The sequence below is a fragment of the Chamaea fasciata genome, unplaced genomic scaffold (genome assembly GCF_029207755.1).
Source record: "Chamaea fasciata isolate MVZ Bird 193981 ecotype frontalis unplaced genomic scaffold, bChaFas1.0.hap1 SCAF_45, whole genome shotgun sequence".
Classification (NCBI taxonomy): Eukaryota; Metazoa; Chordata; class Aves; order Passeriformes; family Sylviidae; genus Chamaea; species Chamaea fasciata.
Window position 1 is genome coordinate 421684 of NW_027094130.1, and position 17902 is coordinate 439585.

The 17902-nt window shown below is 42.3% G+C and overlaps 1 long non-coding RNA gene and 1 pseudogene across 1 annotated transcript in view; both read right to left on the reverse strand.

The window, feature by feature from the left end:
• The window catches only part of LOC136303965 (uncharacterized), a 382317-nt gene that overhangs the window by 354115 nt on the left and 10300 nt on the right, over positions 1 to 17902 (reverse strand). The gene's annotated exons all lie outside the window — the stretch shown is intronic.
• LOC136303956 (inhibitor of nuclear factor kappa-B kinase subunit beta-like) lies at positions 4015 to 16045 on the reverse strand (annotated as a pseudogene).

The following is a 17902-nucleotide window of genomic DNA, read 5'->3' on the forward strand; positions in this document are numbered from 1 at the left end:
TAAATCATGTTTTTCCAGTGTTCTATTTCAACTGCATAGATCAGTATCCAATAGAGAGCTCCCTAAGTCACAGACAAACCCACAAAAACTGCTTAAGACCAACATTCCACAAAAACATGACAAAAAACTTCAAAGCAACCCTACAGTAGAGAAAATGCGGATTTAATAGGAGCTTAACATTAAGAATCCCATCCTCAAAATAATGCAAATTGATTTTAAAGTGGATTCAGGTTTTTAAATATTAAGAGCATAAAATTGAAGAATTAATTGAATTTACTGTCGGTTCAACATTGCTAATGTAAATGATAGATAACTGTATCGGGTCATTCTTGACTAAATGAAGCGCTATCTACCATTATTACACGACTAAAGGCTTTAAAAAATTCTGTTGTTAAATGCAATCAACTTTAAATTAAACTATGTGCATTCAGTCAGTGTCTTAAGCAATGATGAGGCAGAGATACCTTAAGGTGGTAGTAGGGATTTAGACCTCCACAACTTCTGATGTAAAATTTAAATAAGTTAGAATTTGAAAAAGCAAATTAACCTGTACTGCATTTTGCCCACAAAGCTCTTCCTTCCATTTTGATTTACCACTGGTCTCCACTCATTAGATCAAAGCTCACAAAGTATTTTTGAGACCAACCAGCACTTTCAGCCCAATTGAAAAGTCACTGAAGGCAATGAAAATTACTTCTGTCAGCTTCAGTAAGGCCTTCTACAATCTCAGTACTCAGAAGCTACAAGGAGTAGGACTGAGAGGGTCTGACCAACTTTGCTGAGGATATCACTTGGCAATCAAACATCATTGGAAAAAATCAGAGATTACTATTTATATTGCTTCAGCACAGCCACTGCTGTTCTGAGATTACCTGCTGCACCATGGAAAAAGCAAAAAAAAGGATGTGAAAATACATATACCGACACCTGACTTATACACATCAGTATTCATCAATTAAAAGAGCCTGTGATGACTTCCCCAAACTGTCACTGGGGAATGACAAGCAACAGTCATTTCAGCCAAACTGGTACTCACATATCCTCTTGGCTGTGGGAATTCTGGGTCACACCCATTTCTTTTACCATTTTTTCCTGCAATGTAACTGAAAGTGACATTGACATTTGTCCCTTGGAAAAGTTACTGTTATCCTCCTTGTTGACAGGATTATTCTACTGCCTGATGTTTTGTTTATTTTCTAAGCAATTGCCAAGAATACTGTCTGTGCCTGTCATCAGTCTACATGTTGACTGGTATCTACGCATCACACTGGAAGATCAGAATCCTTAAAAGACACTTTCCTTCTCAACTCTTGAAAAGATATTCCCAACACCGCCAGTAGAATCTGAAGATGCCAGCTATTAGGAGACAGAATTGACCACAATTTAGTCAAAGTGCACCATCACACCTCCTACTAAGAAGATTTTAAGAACTGGAAAGTCTGTTCTTGTGGGAAATCTGCGGCGGGAGAAATATAGCACTCAATATGAGTGATCGGCAAATCTCATTTATTGATAATTCATACAATGCTTTTATAATAACACTAATAAGCTCACGCATATTGCAAAAGTTAAGCTCAGGATTGGTGCTCAGACTAAAAGTCAGCTACGCCTCTTTCTACATTTCTTTGTGGTTACACAGTTTGAGTAAGTTTTTGTTTTACCGTGCTTCTCCCTCATATCTTTCAGCTACAAGGTCTTGTTATCGTATCCCAGCTGTGCTCAAGGACATGCGAAGCTTGCTGCCTTGCTGGTTCTCATGAGAGTGCCTGTGTGCTCAGCAAAGCTCTCTCATGTCTACGTGACCTTTTGCAGCTAGCCAGTTATCAATCACACTCTCCACACAGAAACTTTCTCCCTCAGAAATGCCCAAGATGAAGGAGAAAGGCATGCGTGGCATTGTGTTTGTTTCCAGCTGTCATCGCTGCGTAGCCCTAATCTTGGCATTCAGGTGGCCTGAGACGCTTTGAAGATGGTGTATTTAAACGATTATAACTCAACAACATTGTTTTCAGTCTTATTCTCATAACTGAAGTCTCCTTTATGTGTTACTGCACACTGGCTTACTTGAGACAAGCAACCAGGTTATCTGGGTGGGTTGGTTTTGGTTTTGGTTTGCTTGGTTTGGTTTTTTTTGTCAGAACCTTAAACTGTAGGTCTCTGGCAAGTCTTGTTCCGTTCTGCAAGCAAAACATGTTTTGTGCAAAAAAACATAGGAGCAGGAGTCTGCCAGCTCCAGCTAGGAAGTAGTGAGCCTGGGTTCAGGGAAGTATTGGATCTCTTGGTTCATTTTAGGAGATAATGTCAAATCATTGTGGGGAAGGGTTAATCTAAAGAGTTACTAAACAAAGCAAGCCCTGACACACTTGCATCTATTACAAACAGGAATGACGGCACTGAGTTTGGTGGGTCTGTTTATCAGAAGGTTACTAATAAGGTTGAGACATCAGTCAATCTTGCATGGACTGCTGGCAGTAACAACACACGTTTTGGTATTGCTGGAAAGTACCAAATGGATGAGAAGACTTCCGTTGTGGTAAGAATTTTGTTACAGAAATGAGTATTTCAAGCTCCCCTAAATACTGAAAATTTGTAATGAAGCAGTTGCCTGAACTAGTTACTGAGGAAGTATGGTAGATTGCGAACTGTGGCTTCTGTTGTGGTTCAAATTTAAATTGGGACCTCACACATCGTACTTGTGAACTTCTGGAGGAAAAGAAATCTTAAATATAATTTTGTCCATAGTGAAATAGTCTGACTAGTGTGCTTGGAATAGCATGCTACTGTGCTGAAAAATGTCTTTTAAAAGACAATGAAAGTGTCCTTTGAATTCTTAAATCCATAATGTAAAATCATATTATAATTACAATGGTGGAAGTTTACCTGAGCTTACAGCCTTCTCCTAACAGTAAGTTAACCGTTGAAAGTTAGCTGACGTGTGTGTTTTAATACCAAGAACTGAAGTAGCAAGCATTTATGTTTCAAAACAACAATTAGTTCCAGGACCACTGAACCAAAATTGAAAATGAGAAATACTGTTGTTAAGAGCTCAAAACTTAGTAATGCAAAAAGGGGATTGCATATTCATGTATTTCTTGCTCATTAGAAGAAAAAAGAAAATCACTCCTGAGTGATGTGAACAAGACAGGCTCTGAGGGACTGCAGTAAGTAGCTCTTTAAAAGATATAAAGACATAATAGAGGAGGCAGTGAAAAACAGCATGGCATTCTGTGAAGGCAGAATTTGCACCATTTGCTTAAGCTGAAAACTCCTGAGAAAAGGAAAAGACTGGAACATGCTTCTAAGAGAGGTTGGTCTCCAAGTAGCTCAAGAGTGTTAATGCATAGGCCACCTTCTCAGGGGACTGGGATACTTCTGTATGAATACTTACACAGTTTATAAATACTGTGATTTTTTTTCCTATAGGCTAAAGTGAACAATGCCAGCCTCATTGGAATTGGTTACACTCATGCCCTTCGATCTGGTACGCAGTTCTCACTGGTAGCAGCAAATGGTGTTAAGTACTACACTATGGTTTAATTCACTGTCATCTTAAGAACAGACTAGATGAACAAAGGAGCTAGAAGTCTACGCAGACTCAGAGAACTAAAGGATGTCTGTGTATGCAAGTTCCTGTGGCAACTAAGCCACATTAGTGAGGTCAAGGACCTGAGGAAGAGCACTGTACTGGGATGTCAGTGCATGATGGTTCTCGTGACTTGCTTTTGTAGGTGTAAAGCTGACCCTCTCAGGCTTGATTGATGGCAAGAATTTCAGTGCTGGAGGTCACAAAATTGAGCTGGGATTTGAGCTGGAAGCCTAACACAGCTTTAAGTAAAACAACTGGTGGTGCTCTGGAAGATGAAGGAAAAGTGTACCCGGTGCATTTCAGCCTTAATATTACTCGGAAATTTGAAGAAGTGTGAACTTTCTACTCTGCCCAAGAATGACTTTAACCCACTGCTGAAGTCCAGAGTGTGCCAGCACAACAAAGGAAGACACTTGAAGGCATGCATGGAAGTTGTGATGTTTGTGCCACATTTCAGTTTCCTGTATTTTAAATCTGTTCCAAAAAAACCAAAAGAAAATCCAACCTCTCCCCATTATTGTATTGCATTTTGCATGTCCTATACTTCACAGCCTTTTATAAAAGGAGGTCTCTGTGTTGTAGTGGAAATTTGGGGTTAGAACAGGATGAAATAAATTGGTCACAGTCAGAACACAAGGTTGGTGTGTGTTGACTCTCACCAAGGTTCCATCCAGCTGGGGTTTTTGGTCTTTTTTTCATCTTTTCATGCAACTTTAAGCATGGTTAATAGATAATCTGCAAATGCTTTGTTACACGATACCTGCACACTGAAGATTTCCTTCTTTGGTTTCTAGGCTAACATTCTTACACCTCTCACGTTTTAGAGACCTGCACAGTGAAAGCAGCTTTTTCCATTATAGTGTTATTGAGCGCATCAACAAGAGCAAACCAAAAGTTTACATGTTTTAGATAATTTTGTTCCCATACAGGAAACAAGTATTAGGTAAGTACAACCATTACACTTAAAGAAAAAAAGTGCAAATCAGCAAAGTTAAGCAATTAAGTTCACAGTTCATTAGGAAGGTGACATCTACCAGTGACTGGGTATACCTTGTCCATTGTTCATTAGAAAGCCCAAAATGCAGCAAAACAGCCACAGGCGATGCCCAAGGGAAGACGTATCAGGACAGAGATCTGCTGTCTTAAGGCACAATTAAGAACATTCTCCAAGCAGTTAGAACAGGCATTCCCTAATGTATCTTTGTGAAAAAGTGTCTGAGAAGTGGATACTAAAAGCTAAGCCATATGATTCACATAAGCAGCTGGTGACAGTAGAAGGCAGTTGATATTCCCTTCTCAGAGGCAGCAGCTTTTCACAGTTGGCTTCCCAAAGCAGCATGGCTTCAGAGGCAACCAGAGTGATTCTACATCTGGGTTTGTTCTGGATTGTTTGTTTCTTCTACCTGAAGCTGCAGCCAGCTCCAGTCTAGAGCCGAAAGAATAAATGAAATTCAACACCAGGCTACAGTTGAGCTTTTTCTAAAATAAAGGTAAAGTGTGCTAAGAGTTATAAAAAATTTACTGGGAACAAGTTGGTCAATTTCATGATGAGCCACGTGACTGCTGTTAAGGAAACAACCTATTTGCACTCTCCAGTATTTTACTCTCTCTTCAATATTCTGCATTGTTAAATTAAGGATCCCTGACACCCGCTCATCCCAAATTTGTGTGCAGTTTTGCAGTAGTTTTGTACAACAGCCAAGTGCTTTGCCCCATCCCTTACTGTTTAGCGCAGCAAGTTCCCAGCATGTGGCTCCCAGTTTTGGCAAGCAGAGTAAGTCAGGCGGCAGATTATGAGGGAACCGGTGCTTCCTATCTCTGTGCATCTCCTACTCTCCCCCTTGGCCATGAGTAAAATGCAGATTTCATTTAGCTGTGTTAGTGGTGGCAAAGTTGCACATTCAGAACTTCGAAGCCAGGCACTTCCTTAGTCCATTTACAGAAGAGTGAATACATTACCAAGAAACTCTGCTCTTGATCCTTCATTGTGTCATGCATCACATTTTCTAGTTGGCTACAAAGTTCCCGAGATTCCAGCAGCAGCTCCTCACTGAAAGGGGCAATTATTACACTATTAATTTCTGTGGCAGTTTAAAGAGATGCTGCCTCTATCATTAAGAAATACTTCTGGCAGATACGCTGCAGAACACTGAAGTTAGTCAGGTCATAGGCTTGTAATTCATACTGCAACTTGAAAAGTTGGTGGCAGCCCCTGATTTACTAAATGGGGGAAAGGAAATGTATTTCAAGACGGAATTGGGCTCTTATTAGGTGGAACCACCGTTGCTAGAGGAAAAGCTGAGAAGCCTATAAACTTAAGGATGGGGCAACAGGCAAAGAAACAAACCAAGGTCTTTCATTCCAAGTGGTAACCCAGTTCATTTAAGCAAGCCGGAACTACGCATGCAGCAGTCTCAATGACACAGCTCAGCTACTGTGACCTTACATGACAATACTTCAACAGTTCTTGCTGGCAGTGTACTTCCAAGTGAGCCCAACCATCTCAGATTAAAGGAAGAAAACCAAAAAACCACTTTTGTTACTGAGGCTGGGGGAAGTGAAGCCATACATGATACCAAATTTTCATATGGAAGATCTGAAAGCCCCAGCAAGTCTTAACTACCAAGTAAACTAAGGCTGCTGACAATGCAAGCTGAACACAAAGTGTAAAATATGAAAAACCCTGTGGGCCATTATTTCACAAAGCAGGAAGCCTAGCTTTGTAGTGGTGGCATTAGCAGCCGAAGAACTCCAGACTTTGCCTCACCTTTTTCTTACAGATTCTGATAAATTGAATGTTCCAGAAGGGACTTGCAGCAGCAGTTGACCTGAGCTACCAAGACGGGATGTGTTCATGCTCTCTGGACTGCCAGTAACAGGACCACGCACTTTACTCTGAAGAAAACACAGAATATTCAGAGTGCAATTGTTCCCACTAGTTTTCAGCAGCCGGGAATATGAGACAACCTGGAACTTGGCTTTCATACTGATTCAAAAGAAAGAAAAGAACCATAGGATACACTCAATTTACTAATGTTTCAGTAGCCTGTGCTACAAACCATATTCTCAGGTTAAAGGGGAGTTCTTATTTTACTTACACAAGCAATTTTCAGCAAGTTCCACAGTTCTTTCTGTCGTTTCTCCTGAAGCCTAACAACTGTTTCCTCATCTTCACTCATCAGATTCATCACTTTCTCCACTCTGGGGAACAATTCCAATGCCTTCTGTTTGCAAACTACAGTTTTACTATTAAAAAAATAAAAACGAATCAGATCACACATGGGCCACTGCAGTAGGAGAACAGTTCTGAAGTTAATTATTTTCTGTTAACACTGCAAGATCTCAAGAGCCATATGCAATGAGTTTTAAACCTTCTCTTGCTGGAAGAGAAAATACCTTCTCTCAACTCTGAATAAAATGTACAAAGCTCACCTGAGCTGAGCATAAATAACTCAAACTTTTTTTTCAAAGGTCTGGATTGCCTGTAGAAGCAGTCGTACTATTTCCTGGCTGTCACCGCCTCTCCTCTGATCTGGAATGAGAGCCAATATTACACAGAAAGGTCGGTTTATAGGACAGAGTGAGAAGATTCTTAGCGGCTCATTTCCGCTACTGCTTTAATCCTGAAACAGCCAAAGTTCAGGATATGCAAGTTTGAGTGGGATGAATTACACTGAATTTTAGCCACCTTCTTCAAAATTTAAAGAACTTGAAAAGGAGAGTTGGGACTGGATCAAAGGAACAGTCGTGTCTTTCATCCTTTCTACCCAGAAAGGTTGGTTGTTGCTTGTGGCAACAGCCTGCTCTGAGAAGAGCTCCAGAGGAGTTTTGAGAACAGCTCACAAAGCACCAAGAAAGGAAGGCTGGCCTAGTGTGGAACTGACTCCCTGACTTCCCTCTCGAGAAAAGGCAATCCAGGAGAGCCCATGTGCTGCTAGTGTCTGGGCACGCCTAGAAGTCAGATGGTTTTCTCAATGATCCTTACTACATCTCCAAAGTTACACACAAAGCAAGCTGACCTTGAGCTAAAGCGTCTTTTACCTCTTGGCTTCTCTCTGAGTCTTCGGTACAGCTCTCTGGCTTGTTCTTCTCTAGAAGAAAAAAGCAGGATAGAAAAGGATTTCCAAAGAACCAAAACATGGAACAAATAGTTTGAGAACTCAAATCTTTTCTATACCTGTCTGCCATTTCAGAACAATGACAGATGAGTCAAAAAACATCTTTAGTGTTAAAGTGCTCCCAGTCCCCCACAATTTGGGTGGAAGAAACAGCCCTTTCACTGTCCTCTAGTGAGTAAGCTTAGCCAGAAACACTCCTGCATCTGAAGCTCAAGGTAGTTCAACTCACAAATCCTCCAGTGTTCCTCCTTGTTTACGACCTAGCGGGCTTCTCTGCAGGTCCACGATGTCTGTCTGCAGGGCCATCATCCTCTTCACTACCTGCTCCACATCATCTTCCTGAAAGCAGGGTAGAACATAAGCAACACAACAGTCTCATACCTAGAGACACTACCACTCACACTCACACTGGTTCTTCCTTTCTCATTCTTATTTCTAAACAAACCAACAAGATGCAAACAGCAGCCTTGGCCAAAGACAAACGAGTCGTTTCAATTCAAGGAAATTCCAAGATGTTTCTGGGGCTTCGCCAAGATCTCCCGTTTCCCCTTAAGCCTTACAACAGAACGAGCTTCATGTAGTACTAATAATGGACAAAAATTGTGCCACACAAACCAAGGCAATGTGAAATCTGACATCAGGGCAGATACAAGGGGCTTCTATTTAAGGCAGGGACAATGAAGCTAAAGGGGGAGGAGGGGAGAGATAACAAAAAACAAACCTCTTTATGATTAGCAGTTAGATTTAGAAACATACCCGCCCACAAAGTTCCACAGCTTGCTCCATCTCTTTCCAGGCAAACAGCAGCTTCTCAGAAGCTAGAGGAATCAAAGAATAGTGACTGGCTTTCTCAGGTTCACAGAGAAGGAGGCAGGTGTTTTTGTGAGGAGAAGAGTCATGAAAAGACCCGTTTGCCAGATGCTATACTCACTAACTCCAAACTCAATCTGCTCTTCATAATTTTCCAGGTCAATTTGGATGCTTGTTTTAAAGAAGTCCAGCTTTGCTTCCAGCTGCTGAGAAAGGGAGGCCATAGAATTCTTCATCTTCCAGAGGGTACTATTGTAACGCAACAGATTCATCCTGCAAGGACAAGAAGGTCCTATTAGCCTCTGAAAGTAGAAATCCACCAGGCTTTCATTTACATCCAAAACAGATACTTGAGACAGTGGTGAGGACAAATGCAGTTGTGCCAAAGGGCTAACTCTCCACTTTTCATGAATTGCATACAGCTCCAATCACGGGCTTCCCCATTCCAACAGGGTCCCATTTCTGTCTTCCCTTCCACCAGCGCACAAAGACAGAGATAAGTATTGTGGATAAACGGCCACCGTACATGGCTGCTCGCTGCCCCTGCTGAAGCCGATTACAGTCCTCTTTCAGCATCCGCATCGTCTGCCAGATCTGACTCCACACTTTCCGCAACTGGAAAAAGTGGAGATTCTTCTTTGGATCCTGAACTGAAAACAAAGGAGGTGGGAGAAAGGGAAATGGTCATATTAGCGGGAAGCAGGAATACTGTGTTATCACAAAACAGACCAAAACATTGCTCCTTTGAGGGGCATGTTACTGCCTGCAAAGCCTAGAGCTGGATAACCCCTGTGCAGCTCCCCTAGCATGTCAAAATCAAACCCCTCCCTTTTTTAGTTATTCTGATAAACTGAATGAATGACAGTCCATTTTACTGCTTCTTCAGTCCCAATACGCAAAAGCTCCCTCTACTCTTTGTGCACGATACAGACCACAAAACACAGACGCCCCTCTCAACACTGACCCCGCCCCGCCCTTCATATTCATGCCAGAGGAGTCCTTACGGATGCAGCCAACACTTTCTGGATGAGGACGCAAGGCCACCTGAGCCTCAGGAAACTTTCTTGTTATCAAAGAGGAAGAGAAGGTCTGTGTCTGCTGCTGCAGTATCATTCCCCTGCAGAAGACAAAAGACCCAACCAGGTTTTCTTGGGAAGAGCAAGCCTTGGCAACACCACAAACAGAAGAGTCCTCCTCAACCAAACACAGAGCACCAAAGGCAACAGGCTGCCTACGCTACAGTGGCTGTTAGGTCTGTGAGGTTACCATGACAAAAGCATGCCACAACAGCAGGGAGTGCTGTGATCCCAAAGCAAGTGCAGTGACTTCTGATTCACTCAAACTTAAGAAAGGGAATACCGAGACTCACCTTGCCATCAGCTGTATGTTTAGTGACCAACTTCTGAGAAAACAATTCAAGTCCTGCTTCCTGCACTAGTTCCTGGTCCTGTTCTGGAATTCCTGTATCTGACTGAATCCTGGCCTTCACACTCTGCAGAGTCTCTTCCTCTGTCACAGGGTAGGTGTGCACAGTTCCCGTAACCATGTTCAAAGCGTGAAGCAACTACCAGAAGAGTAGCATGGCATGAGAAAGGCTGAAGATACATTGGTCATCTTAGAGCAGAGATTGAGGGACCGAAAAAATGACCACCAAGAAACTGTTCAAAGCACTTGGCAGAATCAAGAAGTCACTTTACAGCTACTTCCTAACATTATGGCAAAGTTCTTGTCCTCCATCAAGTGGAAGAGAGGCCACATGGCAGTTAAATACCTGTAGAATCCTCTCTCAGAATATGGAACCAAGCATGCACAGAAGCTCTTCACTACTCCCAACAAGCTCAGGGAGTATTTGTCCTCAAAGACGCAAGAGGAAAGCACCTGTCACTAACAGTCAGGAGACAGTTCTATGAGTTTCTGCCTCACTCTTCCTCCTAAGTCTAGGATTCAGAGGCTCAGGATACTGCTCTCTGGAAAACTTTTTAGGGTAATACAGACATATTGCTTACCTTCAAGTTCAAAATGTCATCCAATGCTTTGAAACACCCATTGGGTCCATAGGTAGGATCTGTACCTCTCTGACGTGGGTGCCACATTAACATGAGTTGCGGCCATTACTCCAGCCTCCCAGACAAAACACTGAGCAACAAAAACCAGGAGATCAGAAAAGGGAAAAAGTGCATTTGCAGTAACGATACGGCCTGTTCTGTGTGGGAGGACTGACAAAACTGCCCCCCTCCTTCTCCCTCCAGCACTCCACCTCTCCCCATCACAAACGCAGTGTTTAGAAGGCAGAAACCAAGACTACACAAGTCTGACAAGCGACAGTAGTACTGCCTGTGTCACGCACTCAATGTATTCACAGATTAACACAGTAAGGCATACAACACAAACTTGGTCCTTTTGCAGAAGAATCAGTTTATCTCAGCACAGCAATTTCTAGTACTCACCTGTTTAGATTGTTGGGGCAGGGCAAACTGCTAGAAAACTTGACTTCTCCAGATAAGTCTTCTGAAACAACAATATCCAGCTCACTTTTCTGACGCACTTTTGTATGCCTAATGTAAGCGAGTACAATGGTGAAAAAATTGCCCGCCTTTCCCAGCCTGCATGCTAGTAGGCTCTTGAAAGCTACTCTTGACATATAATACAGATGCCACTTTGGTTTCTGTTACCTGCCCTGCGGGAGTCAGCCCTTATCCCATAGAGCAAGTCTCAGGAATGCTGAACTTGCTCAGGTGAGTCCAGCCCCTGTGAAAGGGGTCACTTTCCAAAAGGGCAAGAAACATAGGGATATTATCCTCAGAATCAAGGGACCACACTTCTGCTTCCTGTAAACAGGAAAGTCACATCATGCCCACTTATCACCCAGCCACTGTTCACTCACCATTGCACTGGCTGCCAATTGGGTAGGAATGGTCGGAAGCCTGTAATGCACTCAAAGGCAAGCGTGCCAAAGCTCCAGGAATCCACTGTCACCCTATACTTCTGCTGTTCCAGTAGCTCTGGAGCCTGATACAGTTTACACGCATGAGACAAAGCCAGATGGCTTTGGCCAGAAAGCCCTCAGCTTTCTCTATCCCTTAACATCTCATTAACATTTGTACAAATAATTAAAGACATTACTGAACGCTGCCTCTCACGGGCTTTAAGACCCTCCTGGAGTGAGTAGCATAGGTTACTGGCACTCCTGCTTATTTATAACAGATGCAGGCAGCACAAAATCCAGTCTCAGCAAAACCCAGCGTCAGCAAAAAAGCAGTCACCTTTGCTAGCTTCAGCACCACAAACACACCCCATACCGTGCAAGTACCTAATCCCAGCCCAAAGCTTGGTAACAGTTAATTCTATCCCACTAGAAAGCAGTAGCTGCTCTTCTAGCTGAATTCCTTTCTTACCAAGTACTGCAGAGTCCCAACAAAGGATGTGCACAGGCTCCCCTGATCCAACTCCTTAGCATAACCAAGGTCAATGATTCTGTGTATTAACTGAAACACACAACAGAGAATAAGAATGCCAGACTGAAGTCCTGTTAAAAGCACATCATACAGCAGAAAGAAAAGGTCTGGCTCTTCAAAGCTATGCAGGAAAGGTGCCAGTGAAGAGATAGAAGCAGAAATGGGAGGCCACTGTAGATTTCTAAAACCACAATGAATTTGAAGGTGTTGTAGCACACTTAGCAGTTACGCCTCTAGCTCCTTCCGATCTTTGGTCAATCAGTACAGTCTGCTTCTTTCCTTAATAGTTGAAAGTCAAAATGTCAGGTGTTAACAGACGTCTAATACAATGTCTCACCTCAGCTGCACACAGAATACTATGTGACAGTGACCTGAGACAGGTGTTATCCTGGGCTGAGTGCTCTTGCAGAGGGACCATGTAACTGCATGAAGCACATGCAGGTTCCTTGTAAGTTTACTTGTCTGTGCAGGTAGAGATGACGGCTTCCTGCTTACCCTTTGCTCTCCTTGCTGCAGCACAATGTTCTCTGGCTTCAAGTCTCTGGATGACCCTGTTCTCATGAAGGTATCTGAGAGCAGAAGCTGAGACAGAAAAAGCCAGTTGTTAGAGCTAAGTAACAGTACCTAGCATGAGCTCAGTAAGGATTCATCTATTCTATCTAGTAATAAGCATGGCTTTCACATCAGACCTTGTACAATCAAACATACAATGAAACGCTGAGTGTAAGGGGTAAAGTCAGCACCATAGAACTCTGAACACAAATTGAGTTCTCTCTCTGGATGTTCCCTCACATCCTTCCTGTAAACTGTAGTAATGCTGGCTAGCTTCCAGCAGGCAAGAACCTCCGCAGACTCCCAACACTTTTGGGAGATGATCAAGATCATAAAAGGTCAATCTGAAATGGAGTCACTAAGGTCACTACTGTATATTTGGAGAGTGGACTCAGGACTAAAAGGGTTTCCATAGTTCAGACAACTGAAGGTACTGCCACCACTTACCAATGTCAGATAACAAGATAAGAATAGCTTCTTCCCACAAGCCACAGCAATTCTCCAGCTGGTTCAGGTACTGCAAGTAAGGAACACAGAATGGAGTCTTTCCCTTCTCTATCCCGAGTGAACTCCAGAGTTCCACAAATTCTCAGGGATGCAAGAAGTTTCAGCAAGAGCAATTAAATTCTCCAGAAGCACAAAACTCTATGGACTGCGACCTGCGGTAGCAGCAATTACAGCTTTGTGCCTTGGTTTAATTGCATGGGAAAGAAGATGAAAGAAGTCACTGTCATCCCGTTTTCATCCTTCTATTTGTTCCATCCCTCTTTGCCTGACACTATCAACTCCAATCTGAGGCCTAAGGTCTGTGTTTCAGCTATGGGCAGATTATAGCAAAGGTCAGAAAAGCCTTAGGATTAGAACTACCATGTGTTATCTCTTCCTGTGACAGACAAGAGTTCATCACTTTCAGGAAGGGTACAGCCTTACAGATGCACCTACCCTACAATGGTCTTGGCCATACTCAAATACTGTTGCACGTCCCCTACACTTGCCCTCATTCTCTGTGTGCAAACTCCTCACAGTGTCACTTGCACCTAAAAAAATACAAAGCACTTAAGTCTTCAAAAGCTGAACATAATACCAAGGACCAAGCCACCAACACTTGTTGATGCCATGACTAGAAATAGGAAACATCAGGGTATGAAAGCAAAGGTTTGAAGGGAAAACTTCAGTAGAAAACCTAGGATCAGATCAGAAGGTGATCCATTCCTGGGTTACCATCCTAGGGACCCCACCTTGCGGAGGTCTCCACCTTGGCAGTACTCCATGGCCAACAATGGCAAGTCATTTGGTGCGAGCTTCTGCATCTCTTCAGGGACATCGCGGGCAGCCACCACATTGGGATGGTTCAGTCTGTAGAACAAAAATTAGGCAAGTATACATGATGTTCTGAAACTGCTATACACTTTCATGTGCTCGTGGTCACCACGCAAAGCCCAACATGGTCACAAATGCTTTGAGAAATTGAGTTAGTGAATTCTAAAGGTTTCCATCTCTCACGGACTCATTTTAACTCCTGGCACTTCATACGGAAGACAGCGTGTTTCTTCAACATGTATGCATTACAGATCTGTCTAGAAGGTACAGCAACGAGCCCTGCACAGGAGTGCAAGGGAGTCTGTTGCTACCGTCCAGAAAAGACCCAAACTGCAATGAGACTGCTGCAGCCGAAAATGTTAATCCAACACCCCAAGGGACTGCGGCAGCACAGACGTTAAGTCAGGCAAAGCGGCGACTCCAGGCAAAGAAAAAATAAAAAGACATTCAACTACCCCCTGAAAATGGTCTGCAGTTTCCTGCTGGTTTCAGGTAGCTAAGATTTCTTCCAAGATATCAGTTAGGCCAGGGGGAAAAAAAAAAAAAAATCACTGGTGTTGCCTTGTTTTGGGGGCATCTTAGCAGATACCTCAGAAATAAGATCTCAACAGTTCTTTACCGAGCTTCCCAGGAAGAAATTCTAACCAGGCAGCTCAACTCAGAGCTAAGTAGTTTCACTGAACAAAGCTTTCTTTGAAAGTGTCTTAGCTACCGGAATCTTGTTTCTAACAGTTTTAAGAACTTCAAGCCTTCTCTACAGATAACAACAAAGATCACCAGTGATACCAACAATTAGCAAGTTAAAACAGTGCCACTGTGGGATTCAGAACACAAGCCTGCCTAGCTGTAATAATGAGCCACAGCTGCGGGGAGTAAGGATACTATAACACAGGGTTACAGCAGAAACCAACCGACTGGACAGCAGTTCAGATCATTCACTTCGACTTTGGGAACGCTGCTGATTTAGTTCAGATGCAACTGAAGTTAATGTCTATTTGGGAATCGCTTGTACCACTTTTTTTTAAAAAGGCTCACTATACAGTGTTTCGTAAGAGGTGAAAGATGACTTGAAAGTATATAAAAAGTGTACTGTGAAATCTATGGACCAATACAAGTCACTGAGAGATGCTCCGAATTTTAAGGATTTTATTGTCAAGATGTGACCTAAAGATAAAGCATGGAGTAATTAAGGTTCTCGGAAGATGTTCTTGTGAATCTTTTCAGTCTGACTTGCAACTTAAGTCCCTTCTTTTTGCAGCCTAATAATGAGAAGTCACATCCTAAATTATCCTGCTGTTCTTCTGGTTCTGCTTCAGAAACTGGACTATTTATACCTTTTGCTTTGAACAAATTTTAAAACAAACAAACAGACAAACAAACAAGCCCCAATGACAAAACTACTAAAAACCCAGAGTCTCTCTCCATATTAGCCCTGAATCCAAATTTATGACTCATCTATCATACTCTAGTTTCACCAGCTGTTATCCAGCTGCCTTCTTTGGCTTTATATAAACAGAGTCTGAGCTCATGATTTCCGGAAGTAGTAGTTTTTTCAAATAATTGAGTTAGCTTTCTGCATATAACATAGATGATAAAAAGGTGACAGTGTGGGCAACGGTGCCTGAATATTACTTCAAGTATTTGGAACTTCAGGGCAATCCTAGAGACTGGAAATTAAAATCTATCTTCTTGCCTGCATCTTGTGCCTGCTACTTTATCTTGCTTCCAGCTCTTGGTTTGTATAGGAGGTATTATATTTTAAAAGGAAGAGAGAAAATGGACTTGTGGTGCAGGACTTGTTCAAAGCAGGCAGGGTCCACCACATCTACATGACACCTTACAATCTTCCACTAGGGATCAATGAAGGTTCTCTCCCAAGAGTACTGATAGACGAGTCAGACTATGTAAATCGATTTGGAGAAAGCAGAAACTCTTCTTGGTGGATTGAAGAGGGCTTTGAAGTGTAAAGCTGCTGAAGAGATTAGAGGGAATAATGTATACTTGTGACTGCATAGAAGTGACATAGAGAAATATGCTGCAACAAATAAATGAGACTATCAGAAAAAAGCTAGCCTGCCAGACCATTGCCACAACTCTGCCTTTTTAGCAAAAGCGTATGATACTAGTAAAAACTAAAGGCTTAGTTGGGAAGGATCGGTAGAAATATTGAAAATAAGTCCTCACCTATCATCAAGCAAAGTCATTTTGCCTACACATTCTCTACACAAGAGAGAATCTTCACTCTCACCCAAAGTAGCAGTCTACAAGAAATGCAGATCCTCTTAAACCACTGTTAACACAAACTGACCCTTCAGCAGACCCTCTGCAAGAGATCTCTTAAGTAGGTGTCAGTAATCAGAATCTCAATTAACACATTTAAATCACCATTACACTGCATCATCAGATAAGCCCATCTCTCTAATAGTGCACATGGTACTACTCTTGGCATCCTACAATTTAGGGAAAAAGTACTTGGAATTTACTTCTGTATTATTCCCCAGGAAGCACTCTCTCAGTTTCCTCCAGATGTAAATGAGTGTGCTTTAGCTTACAAGTTTCTAAGTTTATCAAGTAAAAGCACATCTGGATCCAGCCTGGCAGTTTCCCTAGGAAGACCAGGACAGTTAGACCAGACAGCTGAGAAGTGATGGGTTGAAAAAATGTATAAAAAGAATTCTCATCATTTAAAACTTTCATTTAAAGTTACACCTTGAACTGCATTCACACTGTAAACTTCCTTTGTTCAGCATCCTATTTTTTGTCTCTACAGATAATTTGATATTTAGAGCTGATGTGAAAAACACTCCGAATGGAAGGCAAGCTCCCATGTCTCCTTGTGCTGGTAGGAGCAATCATGACTGCCCAGTGCCAGGTAAGAGGCTAATTCATCAAATAATTCTCTTGCCATCTTCCTGTATTTTCAGCAGCATTTCTTTGCCATTGGCTGCAGCTGTCTGCATCAGACAGAATGAGAATCTGCTTAGCTCACTACAAATCAGAGGAAGAAAAATGTTACAAAGTGGTCTATCATTGTGGATGTGTTATGTGTTATCCTGGCTCGTTTTCATTTCAAGACTTGCAAGTAAACAAGTCTTCTCCGGGTATTCTTGGTGTATCTGTTCACTGTCACCTTTCACTGTTAATAAGAATTCCATTGTAACCAGCCTTCCGTTTTCTATGGTCATCATCTTCATCACTATTCTCACTTAAAACTGCACGTCAGTGGTTCCCTTGTCCCCTCACTTTAAGCCTCACACCACACACAGCTTGAGTAAATGCTACACAATTCCAGAACGTTTACTCCCTTTCTCAAAAAATTGCTATCCCACCTTTCCTCCTTCTTATCTTCTTTCTCTTGTGGCCTAATCAAAGAAGCTTTCTAAATTGGTTTCCTCCATTAAACTTTATCCAAAATATTTCATTTAACTGGCTGCAAGAGACATATCTCTTAAAGATAATCAAGCTACAAAGTCTCATGGGGAAACTGCATGTCAGTGAGCAAAAGTAACTGCTTGTTGACTGTACCTACCTTGGAAATTATTTGCTTGAACCTCCTTCAAATAGCAGAAAGCTGGCAAGCTTCAGTTAGCATTTGCAACGCCCCAAGAACACATAATGACTTCACACACAATGTGAGTACAGCATATCCCAAATTCACCTCACTCAGATGACAAGCAATCACCCGGTAATCTGTGGAACAAAATGATTTACAATTCTTAGGAACCCATCCTGAGGTACTAGAGTCACTTTTCACTGTACTGTCTGACAAGAGGGCAGACAATTCCTCAGAGCTCCTGATTTACATGCCCTTAAGAAAAGGACTGACTCTTTGAAGGTACTTGTTCTCTAATCTTTTTTAAGAGAGCAGTTACTCACAGAATTAACCTTCTTTGCTTGCAGGGCTTACACATGCGTTTCAAACGAGGAGCCAGATCTAGAGGTAAGCCAGGCTAACTAAAACCATGTTAACTGGAGCATTATGAACATGGGAGGGGAAAGCAAATCATGCTGAGGAAACAGAGCCTGAGAGCTTTTGGTCATGGTTATGTGGATGAGAGATT